General features: G+C 48.7%; 1 non-coding gene across 1 annotated transcript; it reads right to left on the bottom strand.

Moving 5' to 3' along the window:
- Positions 1-4,007: 4,007 nt before the first annotated feature.
- Trnav-aac (transfer RNA valine (anticodon AAC)) lies at positions 4,008-4,080 on the bottom strand. Its single transcript has one exon. It is a non-coding gene; the product is annotated as a tRNA-Val (tRNA).
- Between the last annotated feature and the right edge of the window lie 11,218 nt (positions 4,081-15,298).

Raw genomic sequence — 15,298 nt, 5'->3', positions numbered from 1 at the left:
GCAGTGTGTGCAGCCCGATAGCAGAATGCGCTTTGTAACTGCGTAGCCCGCTATTAAATACACAAGGTGAGCATCGCTGCGTTGCTCTTTATAGTCGATGAAAGTATAATACATAAAATAAAACAGAAGAAGAAAATAAAACGTTCAGGTTATTTCATTTATCTTTTGCCCGTGCTTGTCACAGACGCACGCAAAATCCTTTGCAGCACTTGAACGGGTTCTGTACATTTACCTTGTGTCAAAATGTTTTTTCACAGATGGCCGAATTCTCGCTGTATCGCTCTGTCGGCCTTTGGGATTGCCCGCTTCCAAACTACGAATCTGTCTGCATGCCGGCGCACGGGAAAGCGACACTTTTTCCGCACATGTTCTGCACACTGAATCGCAGCGCCTGGCACAAAACACGGTCCTTGTGTGTATCTTTTTTGTCTCCGTGCGTTTGCACGAATCCGTTAAGATGGTCGCTGAGTTTCTTCTTTTTTTGTACACGTCATTCCTCTAAAGGAACACTAACACAGGGAACTCGTAAAAGCATGTGCACGCCAACGTAGCTGACAACCTTCGGCCGCAAGCGGCTTACACTGCCGTCTCCCCCATCCCCCATGCAAGCAGGCAGCGCCTCCGACTGTCGCGCTATATCTCGACCTAGCGGAGGGATCGCGCAACGCAGCACCTTCGGGCAAGGGTAGGCAAGGGAAACACGGCTCGCTTTTCAAACCTCCCCATCTACCCGCGGGCGTCGTTGAGGAAGCGTCCGGTTTGGTGCTTGTCTGCCGCAAGTAGTGGGAATTTCGTACACTACCCCATAGGCGGAGAGTTTTCACTTCTCCGGAGGGGGCGGGGGCCGCACTAGCTCTTCCACATTTCTCTCCAGGGGCGTAGCCAGGGGGGGTGGGGGGATATATAATATATATATAATATATATATATTATAGATATATATATATATATATAGATATATATAATATATATATATATATATATATATATGGGAGGGACAGAGCCCGACTTCCCAATAAAGCGAAAGGTTGTATAAGGCTGCTACTCACGACTGCAAAGCATAAAATCGATTTTGACAATGCGTGGACCTGCCGAATTTTTTTATTGAATGCTTTATTACTTGTTAAAATATGTTACCGGCAGGGAGAATGGGGTAATGCTGGCACAGGAAGCTTTAATTATGCCAGTGAATATACAATTTAAGATGGCCAAAAATAATTATCAGATGGCAGAAAATGCCATTGCTACCACTACCCTAGTGCGACGCTGGGTTACGAATTTTCCGTCGAAGGTGTTTTCTGGATGAGTATTTGAGTTGCTTTTAGGTAACCGAACTGGTAGTAAAGCCTTTCCTGATAAATAAAAAAGCGTACCCTCTTTTCTCAGCAACTTTTATCGGTAGCATGTCGAAGTGTACCTATTGTAGGCAACCAGGAAATACCTTTTTTTTTATTTGAGAGCAAGTCTGTGCGAAAAACATTCCCGACTGATTGCGTTGGGATTGCTTTGTATTCTCAGTGGCATTTGTTTTTCTGAAAACCAGTCGCTACGCGATTCAAGACTCAATGTATTCTGCACGTACAAATCCGTTTGAGGGGCATTTTCAACTGAATGTTTACTCGTCACTTTGCCATGATCCGAATTTTAAAGCCTGAATGAAAAAGAAGCGGGCATGAACAGCCCCCTGTGGAAATAGCTACCGGACAACACGGCCACAGTTCGTTGTCAGTGGACGGGGACCTAAGCCAAGATCTTGACAAATTTTTCAGGCCGGCGTCAGGGGGGGCTCGGGCCCCATGAAACCATCGGGGGGGGGGGGGGCATCCCCTCAGCCCCCCGTACTCTCGCCTATGCACTACCCCGTTTTGCATTCCACGGGGGCCCGCGAGCTTCGGGAACACGCGAACAACGCGAGAACAAGCGCGGCAGCAATCTGGCGATTCACTGTGCTACTCCAAGAAACCAGGGTTGGGCGCAAGTACGACTTTCACAATGATGCGCGTAGGCTCGATGTGTGTAAGCGCCCCATCACTCATCCTTTCTGAGTGATACTTTAGGGCCCGGCTTGTCGTTCGTCCACTGTCTCATGTCGCATGGTCACGCAGTGGTCAACACAGTAGAATGGAAAGTTGGGCTAGTTGCAATGCATTCATGACTGATGCAGCGCTAAAAACGCGCCATCAATCACGAAGGTCAACACAGGCCTCAAACAGGGCTAACATTTCTCGAAACCAGTGAAAAATCAACTAACAAGGTCCAAAATAATGAAACTACAGAAACTACTCGAAATAATTTACCTAAAATCGCGAAAAACGTTTCTGAAACATCCAGCCGATACCCGCGCCACGCAAGAGAGAAGCCACCGCCGCGGCAATCGCGAGATTGCCGAAACGGTGGCAAGCGCCGAGGGAATGCTGGTGCTACGAAAAGCTTCCTCAGGTTTCACGGTAGTGGAGCGCAGGATTTAGAACTGCACCAAGACCTACACAAGAACTACATTTTTCTCTTTCTTCCCTTTGATTCCCTCTATGTCTTTTTTTTTTTTTTGTCTCTCTCTACTCGTGCTCTCGCCCATCCGAGTTATTTATCATCAGTACCACGTGCAAGTAACTTCCTTTTCTACCGCCACCCCCCTTCCCTTTCATAAGCGATATGTTTGTGCACGCACGATGAACGCTTTTTGGCAGTCAGTGCCCGAATAGTGTGATTATCCCTTGTCCGTGTGTAAATCAGCGCTGTTTTCATATTTTAGATGGATTCTTGCCGACTAGCTCGCATCGCAACATTTTTGATTCAGACTGTGTTTTAGAAAGAGTGGTTAACAATTTAATGTTCGTTGAGCTCTAAACTAGCAAACATTACGTTTTTACGGATGCGTAATAAATGATTACATATTTTCCCTCAGCCCCCTCGGTTGCTCTGGCAAATGCTTATACATCTGACTAAATCGTTTTCACTCACAATATCCAAAATGCAAAGAAATTTATGTATAATAAATAACTTCGCTATTACTTTGCAATTGTTAACCTAATATGCGAGTGGAGGGATCTGAAAGATAGAACTTTGACGTATATTGCTTGGCATTTCGAACTGATTATAGTTGACGTTCATTGGCTCTGATAAAGTCTTCATAGGGACACGAAGGATGAGGAAATTTCCGGTCGAAGAGCACATGGAAACACCGTTTTCGTCATTTTAACGCGATAGCGTTAAAGAGCTCGTATCGCAGAAATTCCGCCGTCGGCGTCGGGGCCGTTGGTTGTGAGCGAAAAATCATCATCTTGTCCGTGACCGAAAAATCGAAAAAGCTGCAAATAAAATAAATAATAAAAATGTTGGGTCCGAGTGAGAATCGAACCCAGGTCGTCTGCGTGGCAAGCAGGTGTTCTACCACACAGCCACGCCTCTGCTTGGAGCTGCACTGAAAGTAACTTTCATGCTACAGAAAAATACGCGTCCTGTATACAGGCGTCACAGTACGAGATGTAATATCGCAGTAATATTGCGTGGTACAAGCGTACATTGCCATCGGGCGTCACACCATGTCAATATCCTAACGACTTCGTGGTTTAAAGACAGCCACCCATTACAAAAGGCAGACACATTACTGCGCGTATTCCCTTAAGACCACGTAGTGGGTGCATCGCAACTTTGAAAAAGTTTCTCGCGCATAACTGCTCCTGCTTTAAAGCATGCTACCCATTACATAAGGCACACACCTTAGTGCCCGCATTCTGTTAAACACTCGTAGTGTTTGAACCGCACACTAGGAACAGAATATCGCTATCGCGTTCAACTCTTAAAGGCGAAGCTTAAGCGTCCCCCAATTTTTGATCAACTGCCTTGAAACAGGTGAGCGCATAGCTGAGAAGCATTATCCAAAGAACGCACGCGCACGCACACACAGTTCATTTGTCAAGGATCTACCGGGCAGTACTAATAAAAATTACTTATAACGCTTCCTCAAAATTAAAAAAAAAAAATAAATAAAAGAAAAAAATGGGCGCGTGTTCTTGCCAGGGATCGAACCTGGGACCTTCCGCGTGTTAGGCGGATGTGATAACCACTACACCACAAGAACAGCTGAAGCACAATGTTCTGTAAGCCTATAATAAAGGCATGTGCTTCATTAAAATACTGTTTTGTATTTCTTGTGGTTGTTTTGGGGAAGAAACTACGTCCACGGTTATTGTTTACTGACGAAACTACGTTGCTGACTCAGCGATGCTTCGTTTTTTTTTCTTTTCACGATCGAAGGAGCGGGCGCATTTGTGACTTTTGTCGCCATCTAGTGGCGACGTTTTAAAACGTTATTCGGCGGTAATTTTGAATTCGAGAAATTAAGATCACACTGCACATTCCGTGGTTTACACTGCGTAAACTTCCTCAATCTCTTACTTAGCGTATTAACGAGATATTTCTGTCTCACGTGACTTCCCTACTTCAGTTGTCGCCGCCGTGATAAGCGTTTGAATTGTAAAAAGTGCAAATTCTTCTGAGTTAAAACAAGTGTCTTGGCAAATGCCTTTGGGGGAGCTTGCTTAGCTTGTAATGTGTTTGCCTAAAATACGTATCACCAGTAATGCAGCACTGGCTGCTCTGCTATTATTACGTTAAAGAATGTGAACATTACTAAACTTGTAAGAACAAGAGCACGTCGCGTGCCTTTAAGCAAAAGCTAAAGAGAAACACTTAACAAACTTTATTTGGGAATATTTAAAGAAAAGAATACTACATTTTCGATAATTATGACGGAAGAGTGAATTTGTACGTAATTAACTTTTAGGAGTCAGCTTATGTTAGCTGACCCCATACTGCGATCATGTAAGCTATACCTCTAAAAGAAATAAATAAAGAACTTAACTAACGCTGTGTTGTCGACACTGCTTTCATGGCTTAATAAATAAATAAATAAATAAATAAATAAATAAATAAATAAATAAATAAATAAATAATTAAATAGCGACGTCATAAATAAATGAACCTGATGTCGCCGCTGCGTGGCTGCAATTTTTTTTTCTGAAACTGTCTGGAACACAGCTGAACAACGTAACACCACCGCTTGTCCTTTCCTGTTCTTCTTTGTGTTCGCGTTTTTTGCTATCATGTGCCTTCCACCAACATATCACGATCGCAAGCAATTTACCCAGCCAGCACGGGCGGTCCCAGGAGGGGGAAAGGGGGCAACCGTAAAATTTTCGACGGCCTGCCTTCTTCCCCCCCCCCCCCCCCCCAATCAGACATAGTCATAGTTCCCTGACCCCCAACCCTAGAAGAAAATCACTTGTCGTAGATGCTCATTCATTAAAAAAAAAAAAAGAAAAAAGAAAAAAAGCTGGCAGCGCCTTTGCCAGCAAACGACATTACTGAGGTAACAAGGTGCTGAGAAAGTGATAGCATGCCTGGATTGTATATAGTTGATTACGTTCGGCACCATAGAAGCTACAGGGGTCCCACAACATCGGTTTTTTCAACCCCCCCCCCCTCCCCCCCCCCCCCCCCCCACACACACACACACCTTCAAGGACACGGTTTGCTTCTCGAAAGATATCGCGTGGCCCAATGATCCCCTTTGTGCAAAGTGTTGCCAAACTGCCTTGAGAAATCGACCCGACTTTGCATTCGTGACGTCGGGCGCAGATTGGAGGGGACGGGGGTGGAGGGGCCTCTCGGTTTCGAGGCCGACACACAATGAGGCGCGAAGCGGGACTCGGCCCGGCCGGGGCGCGGACGGTGTCTCGACGGCCCCGGCACCTGCGGCCCACGGGTGACCCCGAAATGCGCCCCGGCGACCGGCGAGCAGCCTTGGACGGCGACCGCTGCTCAGCGGCCTGATCCAGATTCGCGCGCGAGCGACCGCTCGCGCGGGGCACAATGCTCGCCGAGAGGCCTTGATTCGGTTACCAGGTCGCGCGGTCGGTCGCTCGGAGCTTCTCAACACCGCCTCGCTTCCGATGCCTGCTCTGATTCCGAGGCACCTCGCATACCCCCTCCTTCTCGACCCGTTGTTGAACGTGGTACACTGGGACACCGAGTTCACGCCGTCACACCCTCGAGAATTCCGGGAGGTCGCTGGAAAGCGGGCAAATGGGTGTTTTAGAAAAGAGGGGAGCTTTTCACGTATGCGACGGTGACGAGGTGCTCTCTCTCTCTCTCTCTCTCTCTCTCTCTCCCTCTTGCACTATTTATCCTTACTTCTTCTCACGAAAAGGAAAAAAAAAAAGACCACATTTAACGTAGTTTAAAGCGCCCTAACTTTTTACTTGTAAACTGGAGTAGTTTGGCCGTGTCGAATTTGCAGCTAGTATTGACGCGGTCATTCCTGAGAAATGTATATGTGTGCGTAGCCATCCTAAATATACCTGTTCCTTGCCACACCTCCTTTCTATTTCAACCGTCGCATTTCATGCGATGCCACGGTCTGCAAGCTAGTGGACTGGTGTGTCGATGTATTCTTTTTGTATGTATTTGTATGTATTCATCTTTGTATCCCCACTCCTGTTTACAGCCTTCTTAGGCCAGCAGTACTTTACAAATAAATAAATAAATAAATAAATAAATAAATAAATAAATAAATAAATTTCAGAAAACACGAGGAACAAAACAGGTGACACTGGGCGCCCTTGAAATTTATAAACGAAGGAGAAACTTCGTTTGCAACAGGAGGGGTTGGAGAGGTATATATCTGTAGTGTTGGCAGGTTATGGCTGTATACATATATACACTCCACGCAGGTGTAATAAGGGATGGGAAAAATCAAGGGAAGTTAAAAAAAAGAAAAAAAGACTACATACTTGTGCAAGCTTTATAAGAGGAGGAGAGGAAGTGACAGCTTCTCCACTAAAAGGTTCGTGCAGTGCCACTTAAAAAAACAAAAACAAAGGAAACAGCCATCTCCGCGTTATGAAAACGGTCGGAAGCGAAGCTGTAAGCATGCGAGTGTATGCGATCTAGTATCATCAGCACTTAGCATCATCATCATCATCATCATTTCGTTGTACTTATTTTCCTATTCAGTCCCCCCCCCCCCTTCTTGTCACGTGACCTGCGCGATGGCTACTACTACTACTACTACTACTACTACTACTACTACTACTACTACTACTACTACTACTACTAAGACAGCTTCGCTGTAATATATAAAAGAAAATATACATTGTGAAGCAAACGGCAGCGTCTGAGTTCTCCACTTTCTCACGCTCTCTCCAGAGTTCACGCCCGGGACCAAGCCTGTTCGCGGCACCTGTGCGTGCTCAAGGCTGGCCGAGAAAGCCACGCATCGCGACAACGCTGCCGTCGTGACCTCGACCCCGAGCAGCGACCCGGGAGGAGCGAAAGGGAGCACGCGATGACCTCGAGACGTCGTCGGGTCTCCTTGACATCGGCAGTCGGGGTCACCGCGCGAGTCCCCCTTGCCCCGGTGACCTTGAGCAGACCGGACCCCTCGAGGGGACGCCCCACATCGGGACCCCTTGGACGACGGTAGTGCACTTGACCCTGGGGGAACCGCCTTGACCTCTTGGTCGGTTGGCCTCGAAGACTCCTCCTCAGACGTATCAGTCGGCCGGAGACCGCCGAAACACTTTTATGGTATTCGGGAGGCGGGCCCCCTTCCGAAATTTGGTCCTTCGCTGGAAGGCGTCGAAGCCATGCCCGCTTTCGCTGTATATAGGAAAGAGGAGGAGAATAAGGATAAATGAAATGCAGGGAGGCTAACCAGGGCTGAGCCCGGTAGGCTACCCTGCACTGGGGAAGGGGAACGGAAAGTTAGAGAGGAGGAGAGAAAAGTCATTGTCGCAGCCGACGTAACTGTTCCGCGTTTGATATGACAGACGGTGAATCAGTCCGGTATCCTTAAGGAAACAAAGCAGCGTTTTTGTTGCTTTTGAGCGAGTCGAAAACGTTCCCAAGCATTCTGGTATAGTTTAGGCAGTCTCCAGCTTCATTCAAGCACCTTCCTCTCTCATTTTGTCAGTTAGGCGCCATCCTGGGCACAACTAATGTTGGGTATGTATTAGCGATATATATGGTATCCCGGGAAGTGATAAGAAGCGTCGCCTCATTTTCAAACAACCGAAAATACGAAAGATGTATGCGTTTTGATGACTTTCACCACGTTTGGGACCAGTTCTGCCTTGGAGTTCACTTCATCGTGTTCGTTGATCGTCTCAGCTCAGTCGTCTATACCTGAAAGGCTAATGCACTTCCATTCATTACAAAAAATTAATTGGCGTAATCGATTCGATGATATGCTACTTACTGTTGGCGTTCCGAAGATAATTTCGCCACAATGAACGGAGAACTCTGGCAATCTCAGTCATCGTCGAAAGGATAGGGTCGTTCGGCAATGAATTAAAAAGTCGAGGGTGGACGTTTTATCGCGTTTAGTAGCGTCCCCAGTGCCTGCGATACATTTATAGACAGAATAGCGCGCCCTCTAACACACCCTTAGTAAGAAATATGAAAGCAAGTCTTCATACTTGAACGCAAAACGCACGCAGTGCGCGTCTCATTGTTAGCTCGAACAGCATTTTTACGATGAGAAAACAGTGATAGGAGTCCGTTGACGACAATGCAAAGCAAGATTTCTAGAAATTGTGGGCTTGCCTATCAATTAAAGTGGTGACATTGTCTACTTGGTTGCGCGTATTGCTATGGGCAACAGCGCTGTATGGCCGCGTACAAAAAGTTGATCACACAGAGCACCACCTCGTGTTCTTTATTTTCTAAATTTTTTTCCACGTCCACGGCACTGTCGACCATCGAAATAGCGCTTGTCTGCATTGTTGTGCGTGTTCCCATTGCACTGCTCACAGACCAGGAAAACGTAACTTGGCTAAGCATATGCAACAAACTGCTTCACGCATTCAGCCGTACGCAGAGGTTATCTGCCACCGCCATATCGTTTCCCTCTGTTTGTCTACTTTACTGCGGAATGGAATTACTCATACGCGGCATCACCTCCGTTAGGTTCAACGAACTATACTGGCCTGCAAAAACCACGTGACCGGAGCGATGAAGTGCTTTCACCCCAATTTCGAGCCGCGCTGCGACGGCAGCTGCCGGAAGGCAGCGTAGCGCTTTCTCAAATCTTTCCTCCTCCCCCGTGCGGTCAGTTCAGGAAGCGTCCCACATTCCAGCAGCGGCGCCTCGGCGGTTCGACATTGAACTCGGCGAACGAGGCTGCTGGGGGTGAGGGTACGGCCGCTTTCACTTTCGCTCGGGAAGAGTGCAGCGACCCCTTTGGCCGAGGTTCTTGATCCCGCGCGGCCGAACCGTGACGTCACCCGCTCTCTCCAACGAGGACACTCTCGCTTGAACCCGGCCCGCGCGGGGCGGCATTCCAGCACGCGCTCGCGCACGGAGTGGCGTCGGTGGCGTTGTGAGCAACAATGTCTTTCGTCGGCAACAGTGCGAATTGGTTCGCTGCGCACTTCCAAGACTATAATAAAGTCTGGCAAACAATGATCGGAACTCCCTCGCCCCTCACGGACGCGCTAGTCTGTTGTACACGATAGGATAGTCCACTTGCCATGGATGCTGATGGGCTGCTTCCAACACAGAGGACTTACTCCAAGCCACTCCAAGCGGAGTTCGATGGAGAGCCGAAACTGTTACCGTGTGCAGGCTTCTTCAAGCGTTGCATTAAATGCAACGTTACATTGACCTATACGTTCTACGTCTTAAGTATTTGGCGGTATGCTGTTATTATTCCTGTTCAAATGCGGGCACTAATAAAGATGACAGGAAATTGACGAAAAAGACCAACGACGCATAGTTTCTGAATTCCGTTCGGCGTCGGTAAGCGCAGCTCGATTCGCGCACGAAGTGTACATTCGGCCCTGGGCTGTGTGAATCGAGTGCCTTCCCGTCCCTTCGGTGTGGCGCACACAGTGGCACCCCCATCCCGATCGCGCATCATACATCCGTCCCCGTTTTGAAAATAAAAGCGACAGTCCCCGTTTGTTTTCTGGGTGACCGGTGTAACGCGCGGGGGTACTATATAGGAAAGGAGGCCGCCGGGCGTCAGCGGTGAACCGCGAACAAAAGACGCGCGCAGCTGCGCGTCACTATAGTTGAAAGAGAGGCCGTGTAACGGGAGTACGAAAGAACAAAAAATAGAGCGCGGTGGCCGTGTTTCCATTTCGGGGCGTCGTATCGCGGTCGTATTCTTTTTGGGGACTTGACCGCGCTACTTGGCATAAGCGGGCCGACGGCGCACTGTGGTACCGTTTGACCGCTTTCCAGCGCCCGATGCCCCAGTGACGAACGGAAAGGCTTCCCGGTCGGCCCGAACCGCCGGTGGCCCGAAAACCCCGACTCGCAGTCCGCCCTCCTCCTCCTCTCGACACCCACCTTCGAACGCGCGTCAACCTCCCCGAAACCGCTGACCCTCCCTGCACGCTCGAATGAGATCGCCCAGAACGAAGCCCCTGCCGTACACCGCGGGCGTTGCAGTACTGCACTGGAAGGGGAGGCTGCGACGACTCGGTGAGAGTGGCAGAGGTGTTGTCGAAATAATGTGAGAGAGGGTTTTACAGGAAAAGATGCAAGCACGAGCCTCTTCCTGCGTTTTCTTTTGTTGTTTTTTTTTCTTGTTTCCTGCCTTCACTATCAGCTGACTAGCAGCTTTCCTCGTCATCTTCAGAGCTGAAAGTTTAGCGTACACTTTTTATTTCTCGAATGGCTTCCTCGAGAACAATGACGCATTTTCCTACGTTGTCTCAGTACACGGTTTTGGGCAAATAATGCAAGAAAGAAAATAGAAAATGAAAATTATCCCCGGGAAGTAGTGCAGACTCGAGATGCGCGACCACCTACGTTAATTCAACTGTTCCACTCTTTACGGATGGTTTTAGTTTAATCACAAGGTCGTAATGGAACCCGTGAGAACCCAGCATCACCAGTAACCTCGCTCGTCGTAGCCAGTCTCATTACTTGGTCATTTGCGGCACTGTTTCCTTTGTAATAGTTTGTTAGTTGCGAAAGTTAGTGTACTGAATGGACGTTAATGTCAGGAGTGCCGGATTTTTTTTTTTTTTTGGGGGGGGGGGCGAGGGGGTTGACAACCTTTATGTATGTTCGCGCGCGTTACACATGCAAAATTAGGCAATTCCTGGAGGGGGGGGGGGGGGCGTTGAAAACCCCCACACCCCTTTGCTGGCTGTCGTTGGCGGTGAAAAGGCTAACACAGTCCGAAAAGAAAAAAAAAAACCGTAGTCACCACCACGACTCACAAATGGAAGATCTTCGCAGTTCAGAGCGATGTGCCGTCGAGCAGTCAGTCCTTCAGCCACCACCATTCTTTTATTAAGCGCGCCCTCTGTACTTTGCACACCTGCGCGACGAAGGAGCTAGCAACCGCCACAAGGTCGTCAGAGCATCGCCTCCAGAAGCCGCGTGCGTAATACCCGAAAAAAAAGGGAACAAATGCTTTGTATCTCGAGGACACAAACCTTCTCAACAACCTCCTCATCTTCGCCGGAAGGAAGCGCAACGCTCTCACGGCACCCTCCTCCGATACAGGGAGGACCGTCAACGTGCGGAGCCAAGCAAAGGTTGGCCCCGTTTTTATTACAATATTTTTTCCCTTCTCATTTCACTCTCGATACTCGACAACGAGGGTGGGAGGCAAGCAAACCAAACTCCTGCCACGGGCGAGTCCAATTCCCCGGGAAAGAAGCAGGGGTGGCCGGAGTGTCCTCCGTAGCATCCTCACAGCCGGGTTGGATGCTGCGGAGGGCCAGACCTCCCCCCATCCGACGAGTGTGCGGTGCGGGACCGACCCGCCGATTGGCGGCCGACCTTTCTTGCTGCCTTCTTTCTCGGCCTCCTGGAGGGAGGGAGAGAGAAGCACGATGAGAGAGGGCAGGAGAGGAGCATGGCGTCCTCGCTCTCTTTCCCGGATGCGAACTGCCTTGCTCTCGTTCCAGGAAGCGGGAGCGTCCGGATGCGGCGGTGGCAACAGTTCCCCCTCTTCTTCTTCCCGTGGAGCACTTTCGCTTTCTCCTCGTGCTCCTCCCCTTCTCCGCCCTCCTCGGGGAAGCCAGTCACACCTGCTCGCCGGAGAAGCCGGAGGTACAGGCCGCACTGCTGCTACCGCGATGTTCAACTTCGTGCCCAGGTGCGAAGCTTGTAGAAGCAGTACGCGCGCTCTTGATGGAGTTGGTAGGGAACGCGAGTGCTTGTAGTACATTTCCTTCTTCTACTATTGGGCGAAATGACGTGCGCGATTGATCGAGCGGCAGTCGAAAGTATTAGCTGACTGAGAAGCTAGGCGCTTCGGCTTTTCGCTCACCCTGTGAACATCGTCTGAATTGAGAGGGCCGAAAATTCGCATTTTCTTATCAGATAAACGCGAAAAGTGGGTTGGTGGATGCGACCTCTCTTGCTGTGGCCAGTATTTTCCTTCCGTCTTGAATAAAACTATTGTCAGCGACATATTAACCCCCCCCCCCCCTTGCCACGAAGGAGGACGCTTATTTTCTCTTTTTTTGTCCACGTATCGTATACTTATATTTTCCCATTTTACCCTCGTCGGTGTAGCATCAACCAATACTGAAAAGGCGTGCGCGTTATTTAAAAAAAATAGTAAAATAAAACGAGAAGAAGAAAGCCGCAGGCTGACTCCATTGATCCGATATGAAATCATACTGCCAACCGTTGCAGTGACGTTCCACTTCGGTGCACGAAGTCCCGCGTCCGAATCCCAGCCCCGGCTGCCAGATTACGATTGGGCCCGGATGCAAAAAAAAAGGGGGGGGGGGGGGGTCGTGGACTGTGCTTCGAGTGCATGTTAATGAAGTAAATGTGGTAAAAGTTTAATCACGAGCCCCCCACTAAGCTAACTTCCGCGGTATGAACCTAACATACGAAAATGACGTTACAGATAATTTACACCTATTCGTTTCACTAGCCATCGCTAACAAATTTCTCGGATAACAGCACTGTGGCCGGCGATTCGAGGGTTTACAGCTCAAGCGCGAAAGGAAATAAAAGCAATAAGTTTTGAAACACGGGAAGGGCATTCGCCTGGCTTTTGAAACACTCGCCGCTGATATCGCTATCAGCTCGGTCCGATTTCGGCACTCAGGGGGGAGGCTGGATGCGGAACGGGCATCGACCACGAGTGTCCGGAGGTGGGGTCGGGTCGTGTGAGCCGCTGCTTTCGTCGCACGCGAGAAACCGCGAGGTGCAACGCACTCTGCCCGGTACACGCGGGGCAAAGACAGAGGGAAAAAGAAGAAGTAAAAAAAAAATATCGGCGCGCGGCCCGGCAGGCCCGGTCATTGCATCACAGTTCACGGCAGGGCTCCCTCGTATAGTTGTTTTGGCGGCGTCGCGCGTTGTCTGGCCCGGTCACCGCCCCTCCCTTCCAGCGGCGACCCGAGCGACCCGGGGGCCAACGAGGACGGCAACGACGGAAGGGCGAGGAGGTTGCCGCACCTGCCCGCCCTGCCGCTGCAACACCCTCTCCACGCGCAGCCGCCTTCTCTCCACGACTCAGTCGGGTCGTCGGGATAAAGTGGTCGTCGCCGGGGGGGCGGAAGCGGAACCAGGTCGACCCGGGGCTCGGTCGGGGTCGACGGCTCCCGGGCCGGGGGTCGACGACCCCGGTCGGGACGCAGCCTTCGCCGGACGCCCTCGCCGAGGTCAAAGACCCCTGCCGGCCCCGGGGGCGCGGCCGGGGTCACAGGCGCGCGCGCACCCTTCGGCCGCCGCTACTCCGGCTCTTCCACTCCACCGTGCCATACCCGGTAGCGAACGGGAAAGAGGGTGGTTTAAATCCGAGCAATTCACGCCCCTCCTTTCTCGCGTTTCGGGTCACCTTTTTAAAGAATCCAACGGTTGCGACTCCGTCTTATGCAGGACATTTTTGCGCAAAGAACGGACAATCAGAGGGAAAAAACGATGTAGACACAGAGAGCGCGACGAAAGAGTGTTTGCCCTCTTTCTGTTTACATCGTTTTTTTTTTTCCTGTGATTGTCCGTTCTTAGCGCAAAATATCATATGCGCGAGACACGCACCAACTCGTTCAACAAGAAGTTCTTCTAAGATACGACTCCGTCTCTCCGCAACATCGCAAAGACTCCTCCGGCAGTTATAACAAATTGATGGATTGAGATAATTTTTAAGTACCCTTTTCCCGAACTCTTCTGGTCGCTTCGTTACATCGCAATGAGAGCGAATTCCTTCCGTAGAAAATCTATTCAATGAACATCGAGCGCGCATTTTGAACACCATCTGATAAGTCTTATTGCAAAGGTGGGATGCCTTGCTATCGCTGTCAGTACTTCGGCCTTAGTTCAATGCCGGCAGTTAAAAAAAAAAATAAAGAAGAAGAAGAAGACAATTACAACATAGAAAATAGACTTGTGTAGAAGCGGTCGACGCAAAGGGAAATTAGTGCATGACGGAGCATTAAACTTCCGAAAGTTGGCACATTGCTTATCGCAGGAAAAAAAAAAAAACACGTAGAAGCTGTAGCAGTAATCGTCAGCAAATTATTTTATCAATCCTTTTTGACTTAAATTATTTCATAATTTTAGCTACGAACCAATGAAAAATTTATTTAACGTAGCCTAGCAATAACTCTAAGGTCTGAACGCCGGCACACGCATAGAGCTTAAAAAAAAAACTACAGGCAAGTATAACTAACAAAAATGAAAATGCAAAATGACAGTTTCAATAAAATGTAATAATAATAATAATAATAATAATAATAATAATAATAATAATAATAATAATCAATCATTTATTTAACGTGCCCAGGAACAACCGTAAGGTCTTTGTGCTGGCGCACGCAAAAAAAAAACAATAAAAATAAACAATACAGTACAGACAGTTTTCAGAAATAAAAAGAGCAAAAACACCTAGACAAAGAGAAATGAACACAAAAGGGGAGGAGTAAAATAAGACAACACGAGAAATATTGACGGGGAATAAAAAATTAGATTGCATATATACAACTATGTGGAAAGACTGAGAAGGGAAGACTTTGTACATTGTGCCACACTATGTCAAAACTGTGCAAAGCTCGGATAAAAACAATGATTGTGGGCTATGAAAAACGCCAAGATCAAGAAAATTAACATTATAGAGACTTTGTATTCTGTGAACGGAGCAGGCGGGTACCTAAAACGGTCTGTTCTCTCTGGTTAACTTACGCGGAATTCGAAAATTTACACAATTGAGAAGTACAGGGCAGGATATGATACCGTGGACTAGCTTGTAAAGAAATAAGAGATCAGAGCGATTTCGTCGGCAGTGAAGTGATGGCAGTGATAATAATTCAACA

This window comes from Rhipicephalus sanguineus, unplaced genomic scaffold (assembly GCF_013339695.2).
Source record: "Rhipicephalus sanguineus isolate Rsan-2018 unplaced genomic scaffold, BIME_Rsan_1.4 Seq2389, whole genome shotgun sequence".
NCBI classification, from domain to species: domain Eukaryota; kingdom Metazoa; phylum Arthropoda; class Arachnida; order Ixodida; family Ixodidae; genus Rhipicephalus; species Rhipicephalus sanguineus.
Note: the sequence above shows the minus strand (reverse complement) of the source record. Positions and strands in the feature narration are given on the sequence as shown.